The sequence below is a fragment of the Filicampus tigris genome, chromosome 2 (assembly GCF_054856515.1).
Source record: "Filicampus tigris isolate MCC_2025a chromosome 2, RoL_Ftig_1.0, whole genome shotgun sequence".
NCBI lineage: Eukaryota > Metazoa > Chordata > Actinopteri > Syngnathiformes > Syngnathidae > Filicampus > Filicampus tigris.
Window position 1 is genome coordinate 28045471 of NC_141218.1, and position 15702 is coordinate 28061172.

Here is a 15702-nt window from a genome sequence, read left to right on the forward strand (position 1 = left end):
ACCGACTTACCAATATTTACCAACATCTTATCCTACTTAATTGACTTGATTATACCTAACAATTAGAGGTGGGCGATATATATCGTTATCGATATCATCGTCAATCTTGCCTACATGATGTGTAATTTTACATTATCGAGTATTAATACTGCCTCGAAGCGTCAGCGGACGGCCGCAAAGTTGGAGGAAATGCTGAAAAATCAGTGTGCATTGACGGCAGAGGAGGAGGAAGTGATAATCATTCGCCGAATCAGCAGGCAGGGCCCGGTCACGTGACTCTGTCCGCACAACAGCGGAGCTGTTTCCTCCTCATTTCATGGAGGAGTGTCTACCGGGGATTTATAGCGAGGATCGAGTCCACGTTGTCCGTAGTCTGTAAATGGTTTGGAGTTGACTGACGTCTGTGGGAATAACATTGTTAGATGTGCCAAAACGGTCACCGTGAAAAGCAACTCTGTTGCACCACGAGCCATATGATGGATTACGAGGAAAACTTGGCGACCGCGCAAGCACGCTCAACAAAAGCTTAAACACACATACTCAGAAAACAGTCGCCGAGTTGAACCAACAAATCTAAACGCACGCACCCACTCACGCACACACACACTCAGTACTTAAACGAGCAAGGCAAACGTGACATCCTGGATGAACGGTTCACAGTCAGTTGGCACGCTTTTAGTCCGCATCATTCATAACTAGCCTGTATTCCCCAGACATGTTGCACAAACTACGACGGTTTATTAGTGTGACGCCAGCATACACTCAAACATGAATTAAGTCACAAGTCTACATATCACAGCGATTAATGAGTGGGAAAATGCACTTTTCTGTAAATTGCAGTTTTGTTATTCAACTTTATTCTGAATACGTTGGCCAATGTATGAGAAATGGGTGTTGTCATGACGAGGTCTTTTTTTTCTCTTTCTTGGTGACACTTCGTCACACGTCACATATCAAATACATTTTTTTCTCATTCTGATTGCTGTAGTTAACACCTTTTTCTCATTCTAATTCCTCTAGTAGTTGGCAGTGGTACACCAGTACCTACTGCAGCTCAAAATGTCACATCATTATGGAATAATCTCACAGACATTTAAGTGACATAAATATTCCCAAAAATCAATGTAAGTCAAGACATATTTTTTTGTTTTTTATTGTTAAATATTGTCGTAGAATATCATTGTTTTGAAGAAGCTGTATCTAGCAATTTAAATGAGATGTTTTCAAACGCTGTCCACCCACAATTGGTCTGTGAAGCAAGTGCAGATGTAAAATATTTTTTGCAGCATATCGTCAAATTATCGTTATCGATTTTTTTGAAAAAATATCAAGACATTTTTTTCGCCCATATCGCCCACCTCTACTAACAATCTATACGACCTACATCACTGACCTACGCATTGTATCCCGATCTTCACATACAGTAGCTACTTTTACCTATTGACTTAGCATACCTACCTATAGCTACTGACCTATACCTCCTTACACCTACCTATCTATACCTACTGACGTATATTTATTTACCAACCTAGACCAGACTACCTACCTATTTACCTATACCTATATGCCTACAGTATACCTGCGGTTGTACCAACTGTACAACTACAGTTGTACCTTTTCTATACACTATAATGGGTTGTGCTTGACAGCCGTCAGTGCTAGTGATTAAGCGGAAGATAAATTCAATGTCTTTTAATTACATTGGGGGAAAAAAAACGTTTTTCCTCCTGGAGACATCGTCACCTCTGACAAGATGATACGCTTCACTGAGCTGCAGGCAGCATAGTCAATAAGTCAAGCAGACAGTTAGTCATCATTGTTTGGACGCATATATGAACAATTGGCCCAAATTGGCGAGACGCCACCAGAGCGGCCCTGTTAATGACTACTACTATAAGTAACAAGGCAGTGACTTATCTTAAGCAAACACTCAGGGCAAGGGCTCTGCTCCACAAAGCATCTTCAAGATAGTGAAATCCTCTGGATTCACACTGTAATCCAAATGAGAATGATTGAGAATGATTAGTGTGTGCTATAATTGATTGTCATACTACAGTATATATGTTCAGTACACATACAAAAATGTTGCTCAACAAAACTGACTGTCTTTTGAATGACATCAAATCGCTGTCATGGGTGTCAGTCACGACTTCATAGACAGAATAGTGAGACTGTCATGGGAAATTTTGCTAACAACCAGACTAAGCAGCCAAGTGTTTGAATCACTTGTCTAACACCTACAGTACTTTCCTATATACCGTACCTCCCAACGACGTACCCTACATGCCTACAATTTTCTACCTATATCTACACTTACCTACCACAACGTACCAATATCCTAGTCTACAGTATATATAACCATCGCTAACTCAAAACTTGCCACCCTACCTAAATCTACACCTGCCTACCTATATCTCCCAACAACCTACACCAACCTATCATCTTACCATACCTACGAACCTAACTACCTACCATAGCTACATACCTTTACCATTAACAAACCCACTCAGCTTGTCCATCCCTCACAGCCAACACCTGAAACTGTCAGAAAGTAAGAGAAAAAAACATTTGCCTGAAAAAAAAAAAATGTAAACCTATACTGTCAACCTTTTTCATAGCCTTGTCATTTCTCGCCTGGATTACTGCACCTCTCTTCTATATGGTCTCTCCCTCAAGTCACTATAAAAATTACAACCTCTCCAGATCTCTGCTGCCCTCCACCCAACACACCAGTCCGGTCTTACATCAACTCCACTAGCTCCCTGTCCGGCATGTATCCAAAATAAAACACTTATCTGCACTTCCAAGGCCATCAATAAACCTTGCCCCACCATACGTATCTTTTGGTCCTCCTTCACATTGCTAAATTCTTCTCATTCCCTCAGATCTTCATCCTCCTTCAGATCTTTATCCTCCTTCCATGTGTGTATACCGGTGTGTGTATTTTTTTTATCAAGCATCAGAAAAACTAAAAGTGATAGGGGATTTAATAATAATAATAATAATAATAATAATAATAATAATAATAATAATAATAATAATAATAATAATAATAATAATAATAATAATATTAATAATAATAATACTTATAATTAATTTATTTTTCAACATAGTCCCCCTCAAGGGCTGAACACTTGCTCCAATGGCGCTGAAGTGCTTTTATCCCGGTGTAGACATTGTCCTGAAACTGTTCGACTGTTTTCTCACGCACAAAGAGGTGAACCTCACCCCATCTACAATTGTGAATGACTGAACAATTTGCTAAAAATAAATTAAGTTTATCAGTTGGAACTTTAACCATCATGTATTTATAGTGTATTCAATTACATATAGGTTGAACATGATTTGCAAATAATTGTATTCTGCTGCGTTCAGACTTCAATGGAATTGGGTTTCTATTTATATATATATATATATATATATATATATATATATATATATATATATATATATATATATATATATATATATATATATATATATATATTAGTATATAACTTCATACATCTACCTACATCCCAACCTTACGTGGGTCGGCCCAGTGATGTTACTGTGTTTGTACTTGAGGCAATAATAATAAGGATGTTGATTTTCATTTCACTCAGCTGCAACGTTTTTTTTATTTTTTTATTTATCGCTTTCCATGGTCCTCATTGTTACACACGTGCCCACAGGCGACGCCAACGCACATCCTGCCTATTTGACTGGATGCAGTCGGCAGCTATCGCATGTGACATGTGAGCCATTCAAAGTCAACAAGCCCCATTCATGTTGCACGGCAAGACAAAAAAGATACACAGAGACCACCCGGCAAGCTCTTCATGAATTATTCATCAGTATCACGCTTGGATAATTAATCACACAACTAAATTTAGATGAAGGCCATGTTTTGTTGCCTGAGCCCGGACTCTCTCTCAGTGTTAATCTATGGAAGTGACACAGGCGCTGAGGAGGAATAGTGTGCCGCGCGTTATTTGCCTTCTCCATGCCGCTCGCTTGTCATCGTGATGTATAACATGATTCGCTATTTTGGTTTCCTCCGTTTTAATACCTTACAAATCGTCTCTTGTAATTCATCCGGTGAGGCCTGCAAAGGATACTCTATTATATTTTAATCAGTGTCACTTCACTACCTGGCGACTTGACCGCAGCTTTCGCCAATGTACAACCTACCCTACCTCCCTAGCTACATACCTACCTGTATATGTAGAAGTAGTTTACTTACTTTACTAAGCAGCAACCTACACCCACATACATAGACGTATCTAGTATTCCTACCAAAAATGTACAAGTACCAAAACCTACCTAGAACCAACCCTACCTATTTATAGTATGCCTACAGTTACCTAGTCTTAAGAACAACCCTGCCTACCTCCCTGCCCAAAACCTAATATCACCTATATACATACCTCTTTATCCATATATACCTACCTACCTACCTACCTACCTACCTACCTACCTACCTACCTACCTACATACCTACCAATAATTGCCAATAAGTTACTCTAACTACACGTACCCCCTTAGAGATGGGAAATCCAGGTCCAGAAAATAAAATCCTTGCCATAGTTTGGCTTCTTCCACAGGTGCTTCTACCCAACTGGCAGGTAAACATTCTCAGTTGATTAGAAGCACCTGTGGCTCAAGCCAAACTGTGGCAGGGTTTTTACTTTCTGGACCTGAATTTCCCTTCTCCGCCTACCAATATCTACACCTAGCTATGCCGACCTCCCTATACTTACTAACAACCTACCCTAGTGACAAATTTATACCTAGACTTACCTAGTGCTACCAAGAACCTATCTTACCTACCTAATACCTACCCTACTCACATTTATCCAGAGGTGGGCATTCGGCAGTGCTTCAGTCCGCCTGTGAGTTCCCGTCTATATTTCAGGCCCGCCAGGTCGGTCCGCGTCAGCCAAACGACGTCGAAAACAAACTTAACCGGTACCACGTCACATGCAGGAAAACACATTCTAAAAAACAGTGTTGTATACCTTACGGTCCCACAGACGCAATGAGTGTCCCATATTGTTTTTATTTCACCGATCACCACGCTGTGCGTGTGTGTGTCTGTTGTATTTTATTTCATTTTTCTTTATTTGGTGGCATGCCTGCTTGTGCGCCGTCTGTGTGTGCTGTGTAAATTAGTTCTCAACGCCGATTGGCTGTGGCCAAGGAGGGACGGACTGGGACCACGTAGGTCGACTAAATATGCAGACGGGAACTTCGTGACAGTTAGGCGATGCCCAGCTCTGCTAATCAACACCCTATCCTATCGCAACCTGCCTGTCTCCAACTACCTAGACACAGAATCTTTCAAAAATTCAGCTCACTTAGCAACTTGAGTTACGTTAGTGTCAGGTTCATCAATTAGAAATTTCAAAATAAGACACCAAAAAGAGGGAAGATGCTCAATTTCTTTGTTACCAGCTTGCAAGGAGAAGCATGTCTTTCATGAATAGAGCCCCATTAAAAAATCTCAAGGTATCATGCCTGAAATCTGTACCTAAAACAGTCTGCTAATTTGCTTGAAGCAGACATTTCATTGACACTTTAGCCTCAAAATGTTGCGCAATCTCTTCCATATTGGAAAGGCATAGACACACGTGTGACTCTAAATGGAGAAGATTTTGAGTTTTCGTCATTGGGTGCGAGCGGAGAATGTGATGTAAGTTGATGATTCGGCACAAAACACAAAAATCCCATAAATCAGCTACCAAAATTCAGACTCTGAAGCCAGTTTTACTAAGAAACATGAAATTCAATGGATGTGTCAATTGTGAGTACACCTACAAAATAGTCCCAAGGAGCCATGCTCAAAACGGCACAGGAAGTTTGCCGTTTTAGGAACATTTTTAAAAATTCAATAAATTCTGTGATGAGGCACATGAAAATTGAAATCATTCGTCTTCATGATTGCAGGAAAGGACAAATATAAACAATGTGTGATCATTTTCTCAAGCTAGACAAGCATTCACAACATATCCGTCCTATGGCATTCTGAGCAACTGGGCAATATAATAGTGTGGTGTCCTAAACACAACATCAACAGCAACATAGCAGACGAGAATCAGCATGACCATCATGCTTGGCAATCATTTGCCACCTGCTTGTATGTTTTATCCCGCCTCTGCTTTATGACAACTGTGAATCACATGACCTGATCGATATCCAATAAGGCTTTGTGTTCCTTGTGCGCCTCATAATCCCGTGCGGGTCACCATATTGCGAAGCTGATAAGGGTGAGCTATACAAACTCAAATCTCTCAGTCATCGTCCGCTTTGATTTGTCTTTTCTGTGTGTCACATTTGCCTTGTTGTTCTGCTCTTGTCATTTATAGTGTGAATTCTTGTTAGTTGAATGAAAGGCACTGTAATTAGCTATATTAACCCATCTTTGATTAAATTAACATGACTTTTATTATTTTCATACTGGGGATGAATGTGAAGGTCACCCTGTTTGAAATCATGCAAATGGAAGATTTGTGTGGTGTTTGATGGCATTTTGAAGGCTTTCCCATACTAAAAAAAAATCATCGTAATTAAAGATATCATAATTAGGAAGCCATGCCTGACAAGACATGCAATGTTGAATTTGAATTGAATTTATTTCAAACATGTAAAAATTGGCCTTCTTAAAAAAAAAAAGAAAAAACAAGACAAAATAAATGTAATTCACTTTTTCAACAATTACAAACAAACATACCACAGAAACAAAGCATAAACGAAATCAGAAAGCAACACGAGTGAAAGTTACACAGTAGTCAGCAGTCACTATAAATGAAATATCCATTAAATATACATGTTCAAAAAGGAGTAGGAAGAAGTATGAATTTATCTAGTCCCACCCCTTTAATCCCCCTTACATGATCAATACATCATTTGTCAATACACAACATTAGTTCTATATCATATAATAATAATACAACATTAATAATATTACAATATTGATGATAATAATAATATAACATAGTAATTGTTACAACTCATTAAGCTAATGTGTTTGAAGAGTACAATTTAAAGGAGGCTTTTAAAAGTGGCAGCAGGTCAAATTGCCATTTTGAAGATGTTTACATTAACAAGGGTACAGGGGAGAGGAGGCAGGCATCAGCCCCCTGAACATTGGCTAGGAAGCATCCACTAGAATATTTTTAAAAATCAGCCCACAAAGCAAGTTTCACATAGCATCATGGAATTGGGTAGGCAATGTCTATCATAATTAGACTCACAAAATACTCTCAAGAAGTTATGCCTAAAAAGAAACAGGAGGTCAGACATTTTGGTTTGAAGTGATCATTTTAGGGGTAGTTTAGCCATTCACAGTAATTAAAAAGATTTTTTCAAAAATCTGCCCCTTTTGAAAAAACTGTTTCGCCCAACGACAACAAATTCAGAGGATATTTCTAGACTGATTAGACCCACAGAAAAGTCTAAAGGACGCCGGACGGACCTATGCCTTTTTGTTTTTAATAACCTATTACATTTTACCCATTTACACTGATTTGAAAATTTAGCCCCTGAAGCCAGTTTTACCTAGCAACAAGGAATTGAGCATTGTCCACATATCTATCATTACTAGACCGACGAAAACTCTCAAAAACCTACTGTGTGCTTGAAAAGTTTCAGAAGTCTGTATTTTGCTTTGAATTGGCCATTTTATGTGCATTTTAGCCATTCACACTAATTAAAAAAAAAACACCTAAAAAAACCCCTCTAAAGTCAGTTTCAACTATCTTAGTAGAACTACGAGAAACGTCTCTACATGCCATGCCATGCCTAATAATACTTGAAGTCTGCTGTTTTGCTTTGAACCTGCCAACTTAGGGGCCTTTTACTGTAGCTATTCACAACAATTAAGAAATTCAATCCCCAAATCCGATTTCACCTAGCTACAAGAAATTTAGTACAGGAAGTCCTCGAATTACGACGCCTCTTCTGCCATTTTGTTCCCAGCACCACAGTGACTATGTTTACATGCAGTGAATATTCGGTTCAAGGTCAAACTTCAGATTTCTGAAATATTCTGAATAACCGGTTTACATGAATGAGCGGACAGAGTTGCTCCGGCATTTGAATAACCCACTGTGAACCGCAATGCACGGCGTCATGACTCAAAGGACGTCATTTCCGCTTGTTACTTTCTGCACTATGTACAGGATAAAATGAGTGTTCCTCATACTGTTTATGTAGATGTATGTTGGTGTGTATATACATGTGTATATACACATGTTACTGTGCATATTTACATAGGTTTGATCCTGAAAGTTTGCCGTTAATGTTATACATTAATGGCTACATTATGCCGCCGTCCCTGTGTTACCAATATCTTTGCTGCTGTAACACTGAAAATTTCCCCACTGTGGGATCAATAAAGGCCTTTTTATCTTATCTTATCTTATCAACTGTGAATGAAACACGTGATATTCATGTCAATCACCACATGAAAGAAGCAGCCGGTTTCCTCCTCGCTGAACATGTTTACCTCTGCTTGTGCATTTGCAGTTGGTTGAGTTCCAAATACCGCATTTCCGCATACAGGCACTTCCTGTACTACAAAGACCAGTATTCCTTGCAGTTGTGCATACGCAGAATGTCTCGATAGTGTCTGCGTGCGCCGGCATTAGCTCTGCCTTTTTCGCCCTCCTCACCTTCTCAATCCACCTCTCAGCAGTAATGGTAATAACAGCATCTTATGTTTTTATTTTAATGTACCGATATTTTCGTTTTTTTTATAGTAACTATTTTGCAAAACATCTGCATTTACGTCACTGCGTGTTGGCTGATCATGGTGGTGAAATTTGATTACTCACCATGAATCTCTAGTATATCAACTCCACAACTTCAGATTTCTATCAAATATTTTGGCTGTAATGAAGGCCACACCCTAAAGAGATTCATAGTTGCCTAGTAATATTTTGAACCCTCTCATATTGCGAAATAAAGCTTTCAGCACGCAAACAAGACATACCTTTCCCCAGACTACCTGCTAAATTGATTATCACACAAAAGCCTCAAGATTATATTGGGCCAAACCAAAGCGTTCAGTTAAACGAAGATGATTTGAGAGAAAAATACATACACAGAGACGCACACAGAAATGCACGCAAGCTGCTACTGAGGCTGATAAAGTTGGCGTCGGGCTTTGTTGTCTCTGGCTACAAGCCGCGAAGCTGAAAGGAATTTATTGGCTTTGAACAGCGGGGTTGAGAGGTCAGGTCTATTGATTCAGTCAGAGGAGAGAGAGCGAGAGAGAGAGAGGTAAGATGAGAGCTAGCGAGCGAGTCGAGCAAGAGGCTCACAAGCACAAAAAAGCATTAATGAGATGTGTGAAAGCGGGAAGGAGATGGAGCGATGTCTGGCAGGTGCTTTGGCCACATCTCGTGCCAAGTGGACACTGTTGGGGCCTCGTGGAGATACGCTGGTAGTTTGCGTTGGAGCTGCACGCCTTCCTTTTGAACTGCTAGTAGGACTTGGTTTGAAAGCAAAAAAAGGTTGCATTTATTCACCTTATTCTGGAAGAAACATTAGTTGGGATTTAAAAAAAATGTAAATAGAAATTAAACCGTTTTCATAAAGATATTTATGAACTGCACTGGTAATATTTGGACTCAGATGAACCCACACATGTTTGTGATTCAGCATTTACCTGTACCTGTATCTGTTTGCTGAGGTTTATGAGAACACCACCCTGTTTTTTGCTGGAAAAACCCACCTAGTCACTGTTTTTGTGTTCAAGTCAAAAGCTCTTTGCGGATTAGGGACCAAGAACCACTGTGAATACAAAAAAAAAATGCAAATAGACAAGGAGAAACTTGTCTGCAAGTTGTCTTCTAAAGATACCTGCGACTAGCTAAAGACGAAAGTGACCATGCTAAATTCTGTCACAAATTCGAAGAGCTACATATTGGGATTTACACATTTCAGACAGTTCCTTTATGTCAAACGTATCGTCGCTGTCATGTGAAAAACAGTTATCTGCATTTTTTTTCCATTTTCTTATTTTTACATGAATCATGTTTCCACGTTACAGACGTCGCATTAAAGTGAAATTTTAAAAAGTTTCCAAAATTGGAGATAAGTGTTTTTTACAGGACAGCGACGATATGTGAATTATTTTGTGATATGCAGTTTTATTCCAGACTGGTTGTACTGATGAGGCACTGTCCATGGTGGAGTACAGCTATAGCACCATAGCTACGCTGTTGCATTGGGTCATTAGTGATTAAATGAAGACATTTCCTTTAAAGTGTAAATGTACTATAATTAGGATTGGGCAACGAAAACACGGAATCGAGCGGAACTGGTTCCATCATCTTGGTTCTCCCGGTACCGTTCAGATTTTAGAATGTCGGTGCTAAGTTGGCGGCACGGTGGTCGACTGGTTAGCACGTCCGCCTCACAGTTCAGAGGTCGTAGGTTTGTGTGTGGAGTTTGCATGTTCTCCCCGTGCCTGCGTGGGTTATCTCCGGGTACTCCGGTTTCCTCCCACATTCCAAAAACATGCGCGGTAAGTTGATTGGATTCTCTAAATTGCCCCTAGGTGTGATTGTGAGTGCGGATGTTTGTTTGTCTCTGTGTGCCCTGCGATTGGCTGGCAACCAATTCAGGGTGTCCCCCGCCTACTGCCCGAAGACAGCTGGGATAGGCTCCAGCACGCCTCGCTTTTATATATACTGTATACATATATACACATATACATACAGTATATACAATATTGTGTAAAGGTTTATCCACAACTCACTTTGTTTAATAATGAATTACTAGTTTATCAAGAATATCCTAATTAATAGTATCATTAGTTTTTTTAAATAAAATACGATAAAATAAAAAAAATACCAGAGATGGGAATTCCATTTATCCCGAACAGACACCAATTTTGTGGACGAACGGACGGAGGACGAGAAGTCTTTTAAAAAGAAAAGACTAAGCAAGGACGGAAATGGGTTTTCATCCGTCCCTCTATTCGTCCCTAACTGGGTCAAGTACTGACTTTGGTGTTGTGTTGGGTTCTTTAAACCACAGAGCCGCCGTCATTAACTGCCTGCTCAACACTTTTCATGTGCCTTCCCTGCAGTAACATTGAATGGGCATAGTCTGCCCTCTAGTGGTTCAACACATGTAAGACCATGGATTACGACACAGGATTCAGGACTCCATTTCACTAACTGACATAAACATGACCAGCCTGTCTTTTCTGTGGACGAGGATGGAAGGGTACCCAGGTTGCGGTTGGACGACGGCGGACAGACCGGCAAAACAGGGTAAAGTGCCCATCTCTGAAAAATACAAAGCAATTCGAAGTTGTTCTGTCAGCTATCATTCCATTACTTTTAACTGGTGTTTTACTTTGGTAATGTTGCAGTACCAGTATCAAGGCACTTTATGCAGATGAAGTATCAAAGTCAGAATTTGGATATCGTGATAACATCAGAACTGGCATTCCGTCTATCCGCCTAGGACGGACGCCCGTTTTGCTGACGGGTGACGATTGATGGGAACAATTTTTAAATAGACGGATTAAGCATAGTTGGAAGCCCATGTATTTAATCCGTCTTTCGTCTGTAGTCTATTTTTCGTGGCGAGGCTTCGATGGCTGCGGCGAGGAACAATAGTGAGTTGTTGTTGGTTGGGGGACAGATTTGAGTGAGGGACCAGGCTGTGAACAGGCTTCCATGGCGCGGAGAGTCACTTTGAGTGACTCTTTCTGTTCAAATAATGGGAGGTGCTATTGATGTTTGCAGTCAGAATCACTGACAGAAGCCAGTTTAAAATCAGAGGCGGACTGGCCTATTGGCGGGTACTATTTTCTTCCCTCCCGAAAAAAAGGCTAATGACAGACGACTGAAGTGTACCCAAGCTGCAGATGGATAACGAATAATGGATGCTCAATTTTTAGTAAAATGTCCAGCTCTGGACAACACTACTACAACTCTTTTGCACAAGTCATTAGGCATAAGTCAACCCCATTACGCCAGCTGCATTGCCAAATGAGCCCCAATATTATTATTCTAATCATATGGCATGTTTATGCAGTGGAATGGAGTAACACAGCAAGTGGAGTCGCTCGTTGGTGGTCAGGGTACAGATGGTCACTCATGTTTAATCATTTTCTAAAAATAAGTCTGGCTGCCGTGATTAATGAGCACCGATATGTTCTACTTAGCAAGTCGGTAGTGGTATCTGCGTGGTAGGACAAAGATATCAGAGTGGAATCAAGGAGTTGTGGTAGTGGATGGGTTTTCATTTTATATTCATTAAGCTGCAGTTAATTTTCAAATTTATTTTGTAATTGTATTTTATTTTTCAGGAAGTAATGATTATATATAGTATGTGTATACACACACACACACATATATATGTATATATATATATATATATATATATATATATATATATATATATATATATATATATATATATATATATATATATATGTATATATGTATATATATATATATATATATATATATGTATATGTGGCAAGGCAGTTAGTTTCTCAAGTGGAACATGCGCCTGGCTATGAATTGAGTCATGTTAGTAAAGAACATGTTTATTGAAGGCAAGGCATTTTATTTGCATAGCAAATGATTCACAAATGCATCTGTATCAATGCAGCCTCCATCCTGACCACTTGCCGCCTGTGTACTATTTAGCGCACCTTCTCCAGAGAGTAGTGTGGCACGCTTAAGTGGGCCGATAAAAAGCAATGGCATCTCCTCAATGCAAATATAATGGTGTGTTAACAGTTATATTGTATGAGCGCAAACCAGTCATTAAAACAACACCACTAACACGGTGCAAACTGCTCTGTAACCAACCTCCAATTTGGCCACTTCATCCTGTTTTTCTCACAAATTTCATGATCATGTTTTGTCCCCCCCTATCCCTAGCCCAAGTTCGTAAACCCTAGCCTGTAACCTAATCTCATTATTTTTTTGAATAAACGATGAAACGTTGGATTATCTCGCTGATCACACGAGTCTGTTGTGAGTCTCACTGCAAACCAAAGGCTATCGGCTGCACACAAAAGAGCTCAACCTAGCGTGTTTATCGCTAATTAACACAGATTAATTAAGGCTCAGCTTTTACCAAGCGGAAGGCCATTTATGTACCGCGGGGGGAGTGGGGGGAGGGTAGGATTTAGTGACCCCTGAAGCTGCTGATCCATACACTTACCAAACACTCCATCTTGTTGCCGCGAGCATGTTACTCATTGCGTTCAATGGAGTGCACACATGCAATCTACTAAGATAATTGCAAGTGCAATGTCACAGAAATTACCATTACCATTTCCCATTTTCTAGATTTCAATACACAAGTGAATTAAATTGAAAATGTTTTATATTTTATTATTTTTATTTTTTTTTAAATATTCTTTTTATACTCCCCGAGCTGCCACCACACAGAAGGGCGGCTCTGCCTAGCACAGGGGTCAGCAGCCCGGGGCTCTGGAGCCGCAATCGGCTCTTTTGTCCTGTATCATGTCCTCTTATTAAGTCCAAGTTTTTGGCCACTTTCATATGTGGTCCTGGATCGGATACCTATCGGATTTCTTGCACCGCGACCGCAGTCTGAACCACGCCAGGTCGCAAATATCTGACATTGATGTCAGGAGCCCAAAGTGTGCTCTGCGTGGGCGGAGGGAGAATGCTGGCAGCCGGGAGATTGAATCTTCAAAGTAGTTTTGAGTAACAGTATTCACTTTATATTTGACTTCAATCCCATTTGAAACATGAAGCATAAAGTGGACAATTATGGTGATAGTAGTAATTCAGTCACGGCTCCGATCGGCTCGTTTTTTACGCGCAGTTATGATGTGACGTCATTTTTAGTGACATCTCCATGAAGTGAGATAGAAAAGCCCTGCCTCATCATTTCCCCCAAATACTGTATTTCTACCTCCTACAGAATTGCTCCTCTGTCGAAATGCTCTGACACACTGGACCACATTTACTTCTGTAAACACTACGTCGTGAGTAACGCCGTCTCTTCGTCTGCGCATGCGGGTCACTTTAGGGGCGCAATTATGTTCACACAAGAAAAGAGACCGCAAGAGGTTGCTTTTATAATGTAATATGAACACTTACACACACAAAAAAGGTATCGCAGAAGAGAACAGTGGTCTTGCTTTTTAAGAGAAACCAACAAAACGTAAATTGGTACTCGACCCAGTTAAGGATGACTAGAGGGACGGATGAAAACCCACTTCTGTCCTTTGTTACTCTATCCTTTTTAAAAGACTTCTTGTCCTCCGTTCCTCCATCCACAAAATGGGAGTCCATTCAGGACGGACTGACGGACCTTTCCGTCCATGGGACGGAATGCCCATCTCTGTCGACAAATAAATAGTGTTCTGAATTTTATTGAATTGAACATTAGAAAACTAGCAACTTACTTCATACTCAATTGAGTCCAGAGGGTGCGTTTACCGCCCACAGTGAGGTAAACTTCAGCTCTCTAAACTCCACACAAGTCAGCTCACTCTTCTAATTGGAGCCGCTTGAGTGGAGCAATCATGGGTCAGTTTGCACATCATTGCCTCTCCTCCTGCCAGGCACATGCATATACACACACACGCACACGCCAACCCACGCACGCACACTCACGCGCGCACACCCCCCACACACACATTCACACGCACACACGCAGTGGACAACCGGCACTCGCGTTACACTCAAAACTATTTACCAGCTAATTAGCCGCCCCCCTCGCTCACTACTCTATGAAGTCATTAGGAAAATGAGAAATTAAATCAGTCAGTGGTAGATTTCAGTCAATGCTACGTTTGACACATGGGGCGCTATGTTCGTGCTGGGCGTGAGTGCAGCGCAAAGCGCAGTCTAACTGCCCATGGGTGGAGTTGTCTTTCTTTTGGTATTTTGCTAGACCAGTGGTTGGCAACCCACGGCTCTTTCATCCTTATTTTGTGGCTCTGCGTGGCTTGGGAAAATAAATGATAAGTGTCTGATTGAAGGCGGCACGGTGGTCGACTGGTTAGCACGTCCGCCTCACAGTTCAGAGGTCGTGGGTTCGATCCCGGCTCCGGCCTCCCTGTGTGGAGTTTGCATGTTCTCCCCGTGCCTGCGTGGGTTTTCTCCGGGCACTCCGGTTTCCTCCCACATTCCAAAAACATGCATGGTAAGTTGATTGGATACTCTAAATTGCCCCTAGGTGTGATTGTGAGTGAGGATGTTTGTCTCTGTGTGCCCTGCGATTGGCTGGCAACCAGTTCAGGGTGTCCCCCGCCTACTGCCCAAAGACAGCTGGGATAGGCTCCAGCACGCCCCGCGACCCTTGTGAGGAGAAGCGGTACAGATAATGGATGGATGGATGGATGTCTGATTGAAGTGTATTGTAACATCTTCCAAAGACTCGACGTCAGACGTAGCTTAGTTGTCCTCCTTTTTATTATTCCCACACGGCTAATGTGGCCCGTAGTCGACGCCAACTACAGTGCAACAAGAAGTTCCATCATAAGTACACATGGATCTCTGGTCCTTCTCGCCTCCTCTCTCAGTCGCACACACCTCCAATACAGCGAGTCGCGTGATGCATTCAGGAACCTCGGAAACAATACAATTTAGCAAAACACAAATGTCACCACAACACAGATAGCCTAATTCGTTAGAGTATGTTATTTGACTCAAAAACGTGTATCATGTCTTCTTATTAAGTCAAAGTTTTTAACTCCTTTAA

The 15702-nt window shown here is 40.8% G+C and overlaps 1 protein-coding gene across 3 annotated transcripts in view; it reads left to right on the plus strand.

The window, feature by feature from the left end:
• Positions 1–15702, plus strand: part of lingo2 (leucine rich repeat and Ig domain containing 2) — a 298342-nt gene that overhangs the window by 255016 nt on the left and 27624 nt on the right. The window contains exon 1 of one of the 3 annotated variants that reach the window (XM_086023925.1): positions 11076–11267. The exons of the other annotated variants lie outside the window; for them this stretch is intronic. The gene's annotated coding sequence lies outside the window, so the exon portion shown is untranslated. Of the gene's footprint in view, positions 1–11075; positions 11268–15702 lie in introns of those variants that run through there. 3 annotated transcript variants of the gene reach the window in all.